This window comes from Protopterus annectens, chromosome 5.part0 (assembly GCF_019279795.1).
Source record: "Protopterus annectens isolate FY-2018-M chromosome 5.part0, PAN1.0, whole genome shotgun sequence".
NCBI lineage: Eukaryota > Metazoa > Chordata > Ceratodontiformes > Protopteridae > Protopterus > Protopterus annectens.
In genome coordinates this window covers 914,169,745-914,183,640 of record NC_056735.1, presented here as the reverse complement: position 1 = coordinate 914,183,640, position 13,896 = coordinate 914,169,745, and the positions used below count along the sequence as shown (strand labels likewise).

General features: G+C 33.9%; 1 protein-coding gene across 7 annotated transcripts in view; it reads right to left on the bottom strand.

The window, feature by feature from the left end:
* The window catches only part of CNTN5 (contactin 5), a 5,719,910-nt gene that overhangs the window by 4,908,624 nt on the left and 797,390 nt on the right, over positions 1 to 13,896 (bottom strand). The gene's annotated exons all lie outside the window — the stretch shown is intronic.

Genomic DNA, 13,896 nt, shown 5'->3' with positions numbered 1-13,896 from the left:
AAAAAAAAACAGAAGTGTCCAGAAGTAAAAAAAAATAGATGAATTAAATAAAAAATATAATGAAATTCTAACACACAAAACTTGTCTAGCCTTGGAACAATTAAAAATAAAATCATTAGCCACCTCCTCCTGATATCTACATAACTTATCTGCAAGAATTAAAATACAATCTAAAGCAAATAACATTAGTAGTATATATCATGAAAAGAAAGGGGAAAAAGTATCAGCTATAGGAGACATCCTTGAAGCATTATGGTTCCATTATATGGAACACTTCAAAAAAGAAGATTTAGATACCAGCCAAATAAACTTAGATACAAACCTTATCAATATAAAAACATTCCCAAAAACTTAAACCTAAACCTACAAAAACCTATATCCTACAAAGCAATTGTTGACAAGATAAAAGAAAGTAAATCTAACACAGCTCCAGGGATAGATGGTATAATTACAGAAATTTACAAACTCTTCCCTTCAACAGTAATCTCCCTTTTTCATAAAACTTTGCTAGAAATCCAGTCAGAAGTGAAAATACCACCCTCATGGAAATATTCTCTCATAACACCAATTCTAAAAGATAATAAACCATCAGACCTTTGTACCTCATACAGACCTATATCATTACTGAATAATAATTACAAAATATTCATGTCAGAACAGAACAGAATGAAAATCCCACTTTCAAAGACAATTAATAATGATCAAATTGGATTTTTATATAATAGACATACACATGATAATATCAAAAAGATACTCTTATAGATTATGTGAATAAAGAAGATAGAGAAACACTTGTAATCAGATTAGACATAGAAAAAGCCTTTGATTCTCTCAACTGGGAATATCTATTTAAAACTTTAGCATTATTTGAATTTCCTCCTCCCTTCATCTTATTACTAAAAACTTATATATTGATAACTTAGCCTACATTAAATTAGGTCCTTTCACCTCAGAATCTATCCATATAATGAAAGGTACTAAACAAGGATGCCCCCTTTCTCCTATTTTATTTGCTTTGGCTATAGAAATACTTGCAGAAATAATACACAATAATCCAAGAATAAAAAGAATAGAAGTCTATGACCAGTACATATCTAAAATAATGCTTTTTGCTGATGATATTTTATTAACCCTATCAAACTCAAGAGAGTCATTAGGAGAGCTAAAAGAAGTAATGGAGAAATTTTATAAGATTTCAGGTCTACACTTTAATAGATCAAAATCAAAATTTCTATTTTTAAATAAGAAAAAAGACCTACAAGTTACAGATAAATCCATCATAGGAAAACAAGAACTTATGCTAAATTATTTAGGAATAGTGTTATGCAAAAATATAAACAAAACAATATTAATAAATTATAAAAGTATTATTGAAACAATAAAAATATATATAGAAAAGTGGAACAAAATTATATAACTTTTGAAGACAGATTGCAATTAATAAAAATGGTCTTATTGCCAAAAAAATACTATATGTAGCATTAGCAATACAGTTAATTCCTGAAAGATGCATTCTTAAAAACATAAACTCATGTTTAATAAAATTTTTATGGTATCCCAAAATGAATAGAGTAGCTCTAACTCATCACATTAGACCCTGGGAACAAGGAGGATTGAACTTCCCAGAAACAGAAACATATATAAAAGCATCTGTGCTTTAAACTACAATAGACTGGATAAACCCAAATTATTTTGCCAACTGGAAAGAATTAACAATGGCTATATTAACAAATTAATTTAATCTGTTAAAAATGTTTAATAGTAGACAAATCAAACAAACCCTGGTACATACTATGCATAAGTATACAATATAATATAACAAAACTTTCTAAAACAACACTGATTAATCATTACATCAATTCCTTTAGGAAACTTATCAATGCAAACATAGATCTAAAACTTTGGTTTGAACCCCATTTACCATCACTAAGAACTTTCCTCACAAAACATATAGGGAAACAATAACCTCCTGGGAACAAAATGGATTCTTATGCTGGTTTCAATGTGTAAATAAATTAAATGTTTTAGATATACATATGATAAAAACTGCTTACAATATTCCAACACAGGACTGGTTAACCTTACAAATCTTTCTAATGTACACCCAAGATTTATGCAGATTAATTAACAATTCCTCATTTGCAGATATTTCAAATCTAATAAGTTTTCTGTATGAATTTATATATAATAGTTGTGAAAAGAAAAATTCCATTTCAAATCTATATAAAGAGTTAATAACATATAAAACAATTCCCAAATCATCATACTGGCAGTTCTTAACAAAAGGTCAATCATTGAAGTTAACAGAAGAAATTAAAAGTAACATCTTACTATCAGTTAATTACACCTCTAACACACAGTACTGGAAATTATTTAACTGGAAATACTTACACAGAACATTTTTAACACCAGATAGAATTAAAAAGATCCGTACTACTAAAAATGTTTTTTGCTGGAGGTGTGAAAAGTCAAATAAAGCAGACTGGATTCATATTTTTTATGAATGTAATAAAATTAAATCATATTGGAATGGAATCAATCATTTTTTACAAGCTTTATTTAATGAATCCTTTAACTTAACTAAAATATTGATAATACTAAAAGTAAATGAAGGTCCCTACCTGAATAAGACAAATATGTATTTCTTTTGGACAATACTTGTTATATCTAGGAAATGCATAACCAGAAGGTGGAATTCAAATACACCCCGACCTTGGAAGAATTCTACACTTTACTGAAGACAACTGCATTGATGGAAATAAAAATCAAAGAACTACGAATCTATCCCAGGCCATTGGTAAATAATACTTGGAAAAAAGCTATATCTTTGTTGGACACTCTGCAATAATCAATATTGTATCTCTGATAAATGATATGTTAATTCTATATTTAATAACATACAGTGTATATAATTGAAAGCCAGACTATTGTAAATATTGTATATAGTTGTTTAAAATGATATTTAAAAATATTATGTAAATGTTATTTTAATTGAAAAAAAAAATATTTGAAAAAAAAAACATACACTGGAACTGATGTCAACAGAGTTTATAGTCACTTAGAAGAAATCTCAATCACAGATGTAGAATAAAAGGGTAACAAAAGAAAGTCATATGGAACAAAGGATCATTTATTTTTAAAGTTATAATGGAAAACTGTAAAAAGGGTAAGAATCTAAGTGGGGCACGGATAGACTATAAAAAAAACATTTGACGGTATCCCACATTCATGGATAAAAGAGTGCTTAAAAATATGTAGGATACACCCTACACTGATAGGTTACATTGCAGCCAGATTGAAATAGTAGCAAACAATGTTGCAGTGATATTCCAGGGTAACTCTTTTGTCACCACTGTTCTTTTGTCTTGCCCTTAACCCATTAAGCTGTCTACTTGACAGATTAGGTCATTGCTACAATTTGGTTCCCAGAAAATGACAAAATGTAAAGACTTCTCACCACCTTTCTGTAGATGAGCTAATACTGTATAGTCCACAAGATAAGGAACTTTAAGCACAACTGCAAGTGGGCAAAACTTTTTCAGATGATATAAAAATGGCATTTGGTCTTTATAAATGTGCAAAAGAACCTTTAAATCAGGAAAGCCGCAGCACCAAGAAAACATCAGTTTGGGACAGGAATGTGATAGGAAAGAACTTGAGCAAGAGGGAGTGTATAAATATTTGGGAACTGATGAAGGATCAGTAATAACATATGAACAAATGCAAATAACTTTGTAAGGAATATTTTAGAAGTCTAAAATGAATACTAAAAACAGTGTTGACATCTAGGAACGAACTCCCAACTATTAACCAATTTGGTCTTCCTGTCCTTATAGTTCTGGAGTGACTGACTGGCCCCAAAAGGTGTTGAATACATTGGACAGGAAAACAAGAAGGATGCTTCATGCTCATCAAATGATTTATAAAAATCACTGTAAACCAAGAGTATATATTAGCTGTTCTGGGTCTCCTCGAAATTGATTACATGTATAGATCTGCAATCATGGGACTGCATACATATCTGCTGACCTTACAATACCCAAGCACAGTGAACATTTTAAAACATGAGGAGAATAAATCTAAGATGACTTCCCTGCTTAGTCTAGCAGAAGCCTATCAGCATCAAGCAGGAATGGAAATCAAACCAGAAGTAGATAAGTAGATAAAAATCAGGCAGCAACTGAATGTGCCAAAAAAAAAAAAACAAAACAAAAGAAAGAATATCAGGTGAAGGATCAGATGAAAAGGCAATAAATGTGGAAAATGCATAAATGTAGTTCCAAGTATAACAAACTCTTGGAACAACCTCATGCCGATCAGCACTGAATGCAGGAATGGTGAAGGAGAGGTACATTTAAACCAAAAGATGAAAGGTTAATATTTGCAGCTCAAAATAGTGGAATTCATACATGTTGGTTTACAAAGTCCTTTGAACACGTGGGCGAAACAGACAAATGTAGGTTTTGTTAAACAGAAATGGAAACAGCTGCACTTCTTGTTGCTGGTTGTGATATATTAATGGCAGAAGGACTGTATTCTGAAAGGCATAATAATGTGGCAAGAATGTTGCACCGGGGGTTGCGCAAACATTATAATATTGAAGCAACTGAAAAACACTGGAAACATGAGCCACAGAGCATTATAGAAAATGATGATGTTTATATCACATGGGCTCACCTATTACCAACAGTTCAAAAAATAGATGTGATAGTAGTCCAGGAAAAGAAGACGAAAGTAGCATTGATCATTGAAATTGCTATACCCAGTGACTACAGTGTCTTACGTACAGAGAGACATAAAGTCATAAAATACCATGATTTGCAGGCAGAAATTATGGCAATGTGGAAGAAGGCCACACAGATAGGCCCAATAGTAGTAGGTGCAACAGTTCTTCTAAAAAAGAATTTACAATTATACTAAGATATGTTGCCGATACATATAACTCCATACAAATTGTAAAAGAAGTCATTACTGGGCACATTACAAGTGCTGTGAAAAGCACTTCTGGCTAACATCAAAGATTGAAACAATATGAATTTCATGTACTTTAATTATGTTTTGACTTAGGAATGGGGTCCATTCCCATCACAGTATTAGAAACCCAAAGGACTTGGAGAAATTAAAAAAGAGAAGTTAGCATAATTAAATTCTTCACAGTATCAGTGTCTGTAGGCTTATGTTGCAGACAGTGCAAGTGGCAGTTGCAAAAAGAGCAGATCTGAATGCTAGAACATTCTGCACTGTATTCTAAATATGCTGCAGGGGATACAATTGCCATACAACTCACATCATGTGAGAGATATTCATATGACAACATAATGACAATCCTTAAAACTTCAAACATATAACAATCTTCAAGTTACTACATGAGGAATGCATGTATGTGAAGGGTATAATAAAGGGCAGCACTGCACAGTCACTATTGGAACTGTGAAAAAGGAAGGTTATGACTATGCAGAGAACGCGCAAGAGTAGATCATTATGTAGTGTACAATCGCACTGTGCCATAATGAATGCATGCAGACACAAAGGATTTTATTATAAAGTGTTTCATGCAGTAAAGACCAATATATGTATAGTGAAGGTCTCTGCTGGAAGCTCTAATGTACTGGAATGAGCAGTACAATTCAAAAACATTTCTGAGCTACAGTTCTCTGTTCCTTAGCCATGTCTGCATTGTTCATTTAAGGTAAATTGTGACTTTACGCTCAATAAATGATATGCAAACTGTCACACTATGGGCCCAATTGGCACCTGGTACTGTTAACACAGCTCACTGTTACCCATGGAAATGGTTATGCTATCTATTTGTTGCTGTAAAAGAACTGACCACATATAACACATATGACAATAAAACATTTAAGTGATGTGTATGTGCCCTAGCTCTGTGTGCGCGTGTGTGTGTGTGTGTGTGTGTGTGTGTGTGTGTGTGTGTGTGTGTGTGTGTGTGTGTGTGTGTGTGTGTGCAATATATATATATATATATATATATATATATATATATATATATATATATATATAGATAGATAGATGGATATGAGCGCTACAGAATCCTGAAAGCTGAAAATCCTAAAGCCCAAAATCCTGAGATCAAAATCTCAAAAGTTCAAAATACTGAAAACACACAGAATACCAACACTTACTATATTCCAGCACAAGTACATACAGAAACAAATAAAACACAAACCATATTACTCTTCTCCAAGTATAAGCAGGGGGGCAAGCCACCCTGCACCCACCAAACCCCCTGCAACTTAAATATATCAACTCCGAGATTGCACTTAGTGCAGTGAAGTGCAATCTCATAGATGATATATCTTAGTAGAAGGGATGTAGGGGCAAATGGGGGCTTGCCCCCCTGCATATAATTAAAGGGTAATATGCTTCTGTATTTAATTGTGCTGGATTATAGTAAGTGTTGGTATTCTGTGTGTTTTCAGTATTTATTTATCATTTATTTAGATATCTCTCTCTCTCTCTCTCTCTGTATATATATCTCTCTATATATATATATATATATATATATATATATATATATATATATATATATATATATATATATATATATGTATAGGTGTACTATCAGTATGTTGAATGTGCCTTGGTATTGGGAATGCAGAAAACCATTTGGTAGAAGGTGGTAATGTCAACTCTGGAAGACCAAAGACTGGGACAGTGCAGATATGGAGATTTATCCTTTCCTGCACTGTAGTGCAATATCAGATTTGGAATATATAAGTGGCAGGGGGTGTGGGGTACCCAGCCTCCCACAGTGGGGGTGCAGGGGGGCTTGCCATCTGCAAAAACATGACTATCAGTGCTGTACAGTATGGACCTGGTCCGTACGCAGTGCTGCAAAAGGGACACTGGACTGCAGAAGTCGAATTTTACTTCTGCTGCATTAATGTTAATGTTTCACCCTACATTGTATTCCAAACATCGAACATGTAAACTGCATTTTTGATAGTTTTATGTTCTGATGTTCGATGTTTTAATAGTAAACCAAATATACATATATCTATTTATCTATATATATATATATATATATATATATATATATATATATATATATATATATGGGTCTACCTGATAATGCCGAAACTGCAAAACGCCGACGACGAGAACACCAACACCGGAAGATCGACAACAGAAATGATCGACAGTTGAAAATCCTGACGCTGAGAACACCAACATGTTAAGGTAAGTATGGGGTTAGGGTTAGGGGCGGATTAAGTGAGTTAGGGTTAGAGCGCGGGTTAGGTGAGTGTGCCATAGTGACAGACTGTAGGGTTAGGGGCGGGTTAAGTGAGTTAGGGATAGGGCGCGGGTTAGGTGACTGTGCATAGTGGTGGACCTTAGGGTTAGAGTTTGGGTTAAGGTTAGTGCATAGATAGTTGTGTATGTAAGGTTTAGTGTAGGTTTGTAAGGTTTTTGGTGTGCTTGTGTTGTGTGTGTGCTTTTTGGACAGGGGATTTGTTTTGTTTGTTGATTGTCGGGATTGTGGTTTGTCGGGCATGTGAAGTTTCGTGTTTTTGTACTTTCGGTTTTGTGGTGTCGTTGATTTCGTTGTCAGTGTTTTCACATGTCGATGTTATCAAGTAGACTCATATATATATATATATATATATATATATATATATATATATATATATATATATATATATATACACATATATATGTGTGTGTGTGTGTGTGTGTGTATGTATATGGGTCTACTTCAGATAATCAAAATTTCACTTACCCAAAACCCACTTAACAGTGACGAAAATACTGAACATTCAAATAAGCGAATGTTGACATCACCAGATTTCCAAACAGTAAATGGAGACAGCTGGCCAACATTCAACCAACATACACACTACAGTATGTCAAATCTACACCCCCTCCCAATGAGGTTGGCTGTGTCCCCCACACCCCTAACTAAATATGCTAACTCTGAGGTTGCACGACAGTGGGGAAAAGGGCAAATTTCCCCATGTTGGCCAACTGTCTCTCTTCCCTGTGTATAGATCCAGTGATGTGAACATTCATTTAATTGAACATTCCGTGTTTTCATCTCGATTAAGTGGGTTTCAGGCAAGTAAAATTTTGATTATCTGATAGGGACCCCTATCTATCTCTCTATCTATCTATAGGTATATATATATATATATATATATATATATATATATATATATATATATATATATATATAAGGATATGTTTCTCTCTCTTTATAGATATATATATATATATATATATATATATATTTGTGTGTGTGTATATTTTATATATACATATATGCATCCACTTCACATGACTGAAAACTCAAAATACTGAAATTCATTTGACTGAGACTACGATCATTGTAAGCTTTCAGTATAATGAAACTCAGTCAAATGAGTTTTCAGTATTTTCAAAGTTTAAGATTGTGGGGTCAGTCAAATGAATTTCAGTATTTTGCATTTTCAGTCATGTGAAGTGGACTCACACACATACTCACATGTATATATACATATATATATATATATATATATATATATATATATATATATATATGTTGTTATGTTTTGTTTTGTTTTGCTACATATGTGAGCAGTTTGGAATCTATAGTGTTTAGTATTTGATCATGATAGAAAGCCGGCTTAACTTTGAATATGCATTTGTTTGAATGGAGGCTGTGAGCTAAGAAGCATAGTTTTATCACTAGCAGAGTAGACTTTCCTCTGCTCTTTTGACTTTTTAATTACAATGCTACACAGCTTCTCTAGACTGCTTCTGTATAGCATATTTATAAACTGCGTCCCTTGTAAAATTCATGCTGTTTAGACCATATAAAACAGGCGCAGATACATATCACTTTGCATTTCAGCTACTCATTTATTTCTAAATTATGAACAGGACTTTTTCGTTTATCTTTCATAGCATGTCCCTGTACCATGTGGTCCGTGACACTGAAGCTAACCCTAAATTCTTAAGGAAATGAACCATGAAATATTTAAACATACTACCCATCCTCTCTTCAACAAGAAAGTTAAATGAATGAAAGAATGAACATTACCTTTCTGCATTTTCATTAAATTTTTAACTTGAAAAATGAATGTTATCAAGTATGTATGTATACATATACGTAATACGTACACACATATTTATCTATATGTCAACCTCTCTATATATCTATATATCTGTCTATCTTTTCACTGATGGTGTAGTGGTGCAGCAGTGTGCATTATCACCTCATAGCAAGAGGTTTTCTGGTTCAATGCTCAGCAAGGGTGTGTTCTTTCTGGAGTTGGTATGTCATTTGTGTGGTTTTCCTCGGGGTACTTTGGTTTCCCTCGTGCTACAAAGACGTGTCTGGAGCATTTCTCCCTGGATCTCATTTGAAAATTGGCTTGTTCCAAGTCAGACTTTCCTGGTAAACATATGTCAAATAAATAAATAAATATGTTGTATAAACACCTTGTTCATTCTTATTAATTACTTTCATATACGCTAGACTTGGACTGCAATTATTAAGGTGAGAGAAAAATAACCTTGTTGTAGCAAGGTGTACAGCAAGGTGTACACTTAAGGCTCTAGCTGTAAAAAAAGTTTGACACTATTAATGTTCTTCCATCTGATCCTCAGAACTTGTACACATACAGAGCTGTCACCATTAAAATATATGCACTTCTGTAGTTTCCTAACATCTTCAGAAAATTACATGGAATGCTAGTGTACAGTACAATAACTTTGACATCACGATGCTGAGATCTACATCCAGTACGGGGGCACAGAAAGCATAATGACCCATATACAATGAAAATGAGACTGAACAAACGGTTGACAAACTGGGGAAACATAAGGTCTGAGAGACTTCTTTTTATAAAGTATACAAAATATTAGGCCTAAAAATCTTGAGTAGGTAGAAAAGCTCAAATGGTATAATTAACAGCTTTAAATGCTGCGTCATAATTTGAATGGCAACACAAAGAAAAGCCAAAACTAAAGTGCTCCATTAATCAGACAACAGCTTTATAGGATGTTCGACATTTTATGCTGCAGCATTTTTAATTGGCAACACAGAATGGTATCTAAAACTCCTATATGTTGCAACAAAAAAACAAAATTATGGTTTATTGACAGTGTACCATCAAATGTAAAGTTTGCTGAAAGGAGACTTGCTGGATCTCAAAGAAAAGGAAATATTTGCTTATGTTAGATTAGGGTGTGATGTGTAATGCAGTATGCTTAACTTTGCCATGAGTAATACACTGACAATGAAAAGCAGTTCCCTGGAATGATTTGTTACATTTTCCCTAACTACTAGCCGCAATAAATGTCCTTCTGCAAAATGTAAATTGTCATATTTTTGTAATCTCTGCTGATCCTTAAACACCTGCATTCTTCTCATTCTATATTTTACTGTGTTTTTTTTTCCCACAGTTTCTGTGGTTTCTTTCAGTAATGTGATGTAAAAGTGATAAAAGCATAGCAGTCGAAATTATATTTTAGGCAGTTAAAATAACTGAATATTACAAAGAAATATCAACAGTCACAATGACACTTCTGATGTTGTCAACTCACCACAAATCAAGAAGGGAATAATTGCTACACAGTACTAAATCACAGTAGCTTATAGTTCAGATAAGAGCCTCATTTGAACTTGTTAGCAAGACAGTGCCACACTCTATAGGTGGTCTTGAAAAGTCGTTGGATGAAAGAAGCAGATCAGTTCAATTTCCAGCTATCACACTCTTTCAGAAATAAAAGTAAATAAGGATTATCACAGAAAGCTTTAAAGTTCTCTAGAAGTGTAATTCAGACACCATTTTCTTAAAATGCCTTTTTTTTAACCTCAGCATATATCTTGAACTTCCCCGTTTTTAATTGTTTGTTATAGACACATGCTTTTGGCTATTTTCAGATTTGCACATGGAACTGTGATGTCATTTCCTGTGAATATTGTCATCCAGTAAAAAAGATAAATACCACAGAGTGTAATGCTTAAGATAAAGAGATCTTAGCAAGTGTCTCAAGATGTTATACATATCAAATGTTACATTTCCTGAGGTTTAATGAAAGGAAGTCTTAACAGTAGGCCTTGTAATGTGGGTTTGAGTAGCATCCATAATAAAGAACAGTCAATAATACCAAGAATAAATCCATTAATTTTAAAACACATAAGAGCAGTATCAATATTCCATGCAAAACAGCTAATTTAATATCAACATAGTAAATGCATACTTAATAAAAAGACAACAAAGTTTCTGATATTTCTTAAACCTATTCAAGGTTTATCAACTATCCAAGCAACCTTACAAACCATGGATCCTCAGAGAAAACTGTACTATATTAGAAACAGACAGACATTTTAGTAGGACATATCTGTAAGATCAGAGTGCTCTTCACTTTCCATTGCTAGGCTACATGTTAATGAGGCTTCCTGGGAAAGAGGCCTGTGCTAACTATCCATGGGCTCTCCCCCTGAAAATGCCTGTGGTAAGCACTTATGCAGCTGTGTGGGAAATTAAAATGGACAGTCCTACTAATGAACATGGTTGAAAAGCTGCACTCCCCCATTACAGTCAATGAGGAAGACTGCTTTAAAATATAAAATCAGGTAGGTGTCAGTTGACAGGTAGCGGTGGGGATTGTGTTAATGAGTGTATGTGATTGACAGTGTGTGCGCATGTCTGCAGATGTATGAATTGTCTTGGATGAGAGTGTGTCTGTATGTGTGTGTGTGTGTGTGTGTGTGTGTGTGTGTGTGTGTGTGTGTGTGTGTGTGTGTGTGTGTGTGTGTGTGTGTGTGTGTGTGCTCATGTGTGTAGATTTGTGTGTGTGTGTGTGTGTGTGTGTGTGTGTGTGTGTGTGTGTGTGTGTGTGTGTGTATGTGTGTGTGTCTGCCACTGTATGTGTTGTCTTGTGTAAGTGTGTGTGTGTTTGTATGAGCGAGCATGTGTGTGTGTGTGTGTGTGTGTGTGTGTGTGTGTGTGTGTGTGTGTGTGTGTGTGTGTGTGTGTGTGTGTGTGTGTGTGTGTGTGTGTGTGTGTGTGTGTGTGTGTGTGCATGATATTGCGCACATGCATGGGAAAATGACTCGGGCATTGCATCGAGTAATGTGATACATGGACATTTGGCAGGGTGTGAAAATGTTCCAAAAAGGCTTAAGTTTATTTGAATTGGCATCTGTATTTTTCATCTTTTTAGCACTCATTTTAACAGCTTTTTGTTTTACTGAAAGCAAAGTGTTTTCTAAGAAACAGCATTATGACATTCTAATACACAGCATTAACATTAGAATAATTACTTGCAATAACATTAAACAGCTAACAGAGCTACCAGACTTGAAACTGATTCTGTACTTGTCATGTGAATGTTTACTTAATTAGTCACTATATTATTTCAGTTAACAAAACAGGCAAACATTGTCTTATATTTCCAGAGAGGTTAAGAAGAATATGCAGAACTGAGCATCACTATCAAGTGGTGTGCTTTTTCTTGATCAATTAATTGTATCATTGTCTGAAACCACCATAATTTTGAGTTCCTCACAGATAAGCATCTGTGTAGAAGTGTATGTTTCAGAGTAATTCCTGTAATAAATCCCAAGAGTCATTAGTGTCTCAGTCAATGGAGAGGTCAGTGGGACCCAAGAGCAAATATTGGGTCAGTTACTAAAGAGGACAGGAGGTGGAATGGTAGAGATGTATTTTGTCAGCTCAACCAACCTTGGGAGGAAAGGATTTAGGGGAGGGAGAAATTTCATTCTGTGATTAGATACCCTAACAGCAATGGGCTACCTGCAATGATTGCAAAAGAGATTGCTGATAGGGCTGGAGTTGATCGACCTTATATACAATGCTGTACTTGACTTCAGTAGTGCCACTTAATGAGGGCATTCAAAAAATCCTCTACATATACAGCATCATATCTGATGTCTGACATTCTGCTCTTTGTTTATTTCCCACTCAATCTGCCTACTCTGAGGGAATAGTACTGGGGACACAAAGGAGCACAAGTGCAGGATGATATGCAATGGGGAGGGACAAAAAAGTGTGACACAATGGCTTTCTACAATGGAAAGAAAGGCCATTTCTATGATGTATAATATTTCCATTTAAACTGTGCATAGGAAAATAATTCCATATTTATTAGTTTATCTTGTCTGTATATGATACCACCAGGAGTGGTTTAGTCCTTAACTGCTGTCACTGTTTCTGTTCCGCATGGTACTAGAAGAAACTTTTATTTGTTTATATGCATTCCTCGATATTTTGCATTTCTATTTGACAAAACACAATTTGTTGTAATTAGTGTGAATATGAGTGCACATTTTACTGATAAACATTTAGACTAATGTTAGTCAAATATGGCACAAATCTTTATTTTTCATAGTGAATGCTTACTAAACTTATATTGGAAATCATATTGGATGTTCAGTGTCTATCAAAAATGTTGAAATTCCACATGGACTGTGTTCTAATATGTTTAGGTGTGGCAAACAAGGAAAGGGTTTATCACAGAAGTGTCATTACCACATCTGCAACACTTTATTAATGAGATTGTTTCAGTTAGCTGTGGCCAGCAAGAGTAAAAATGTCGGTATGTTGTTTTGTTAGTTTATTTTATTATGGAAGAAAGTACTGACAAGTTTGTGGGCAACCAATATTTTTCAGTTTTATCATCTTTTCCTAATATATAATAATTTTTGCTTGTTAAAATTACATTAATTTTCCTGCTGGATGTCTATAGTGAAGTTTTATATTTAAAGCTTTGACATAATGATCTGTAACCTTTTCAGTTACAGACACCATTAGCCACCATAAAGATAATAATTTCCATTGTTTTATAAAGTTTTCAAGGAATAGAAGAAGAAAAAAACTGCAAGTAAATATATCGTCTAAAAATTACTGCATTATTATCCCATTC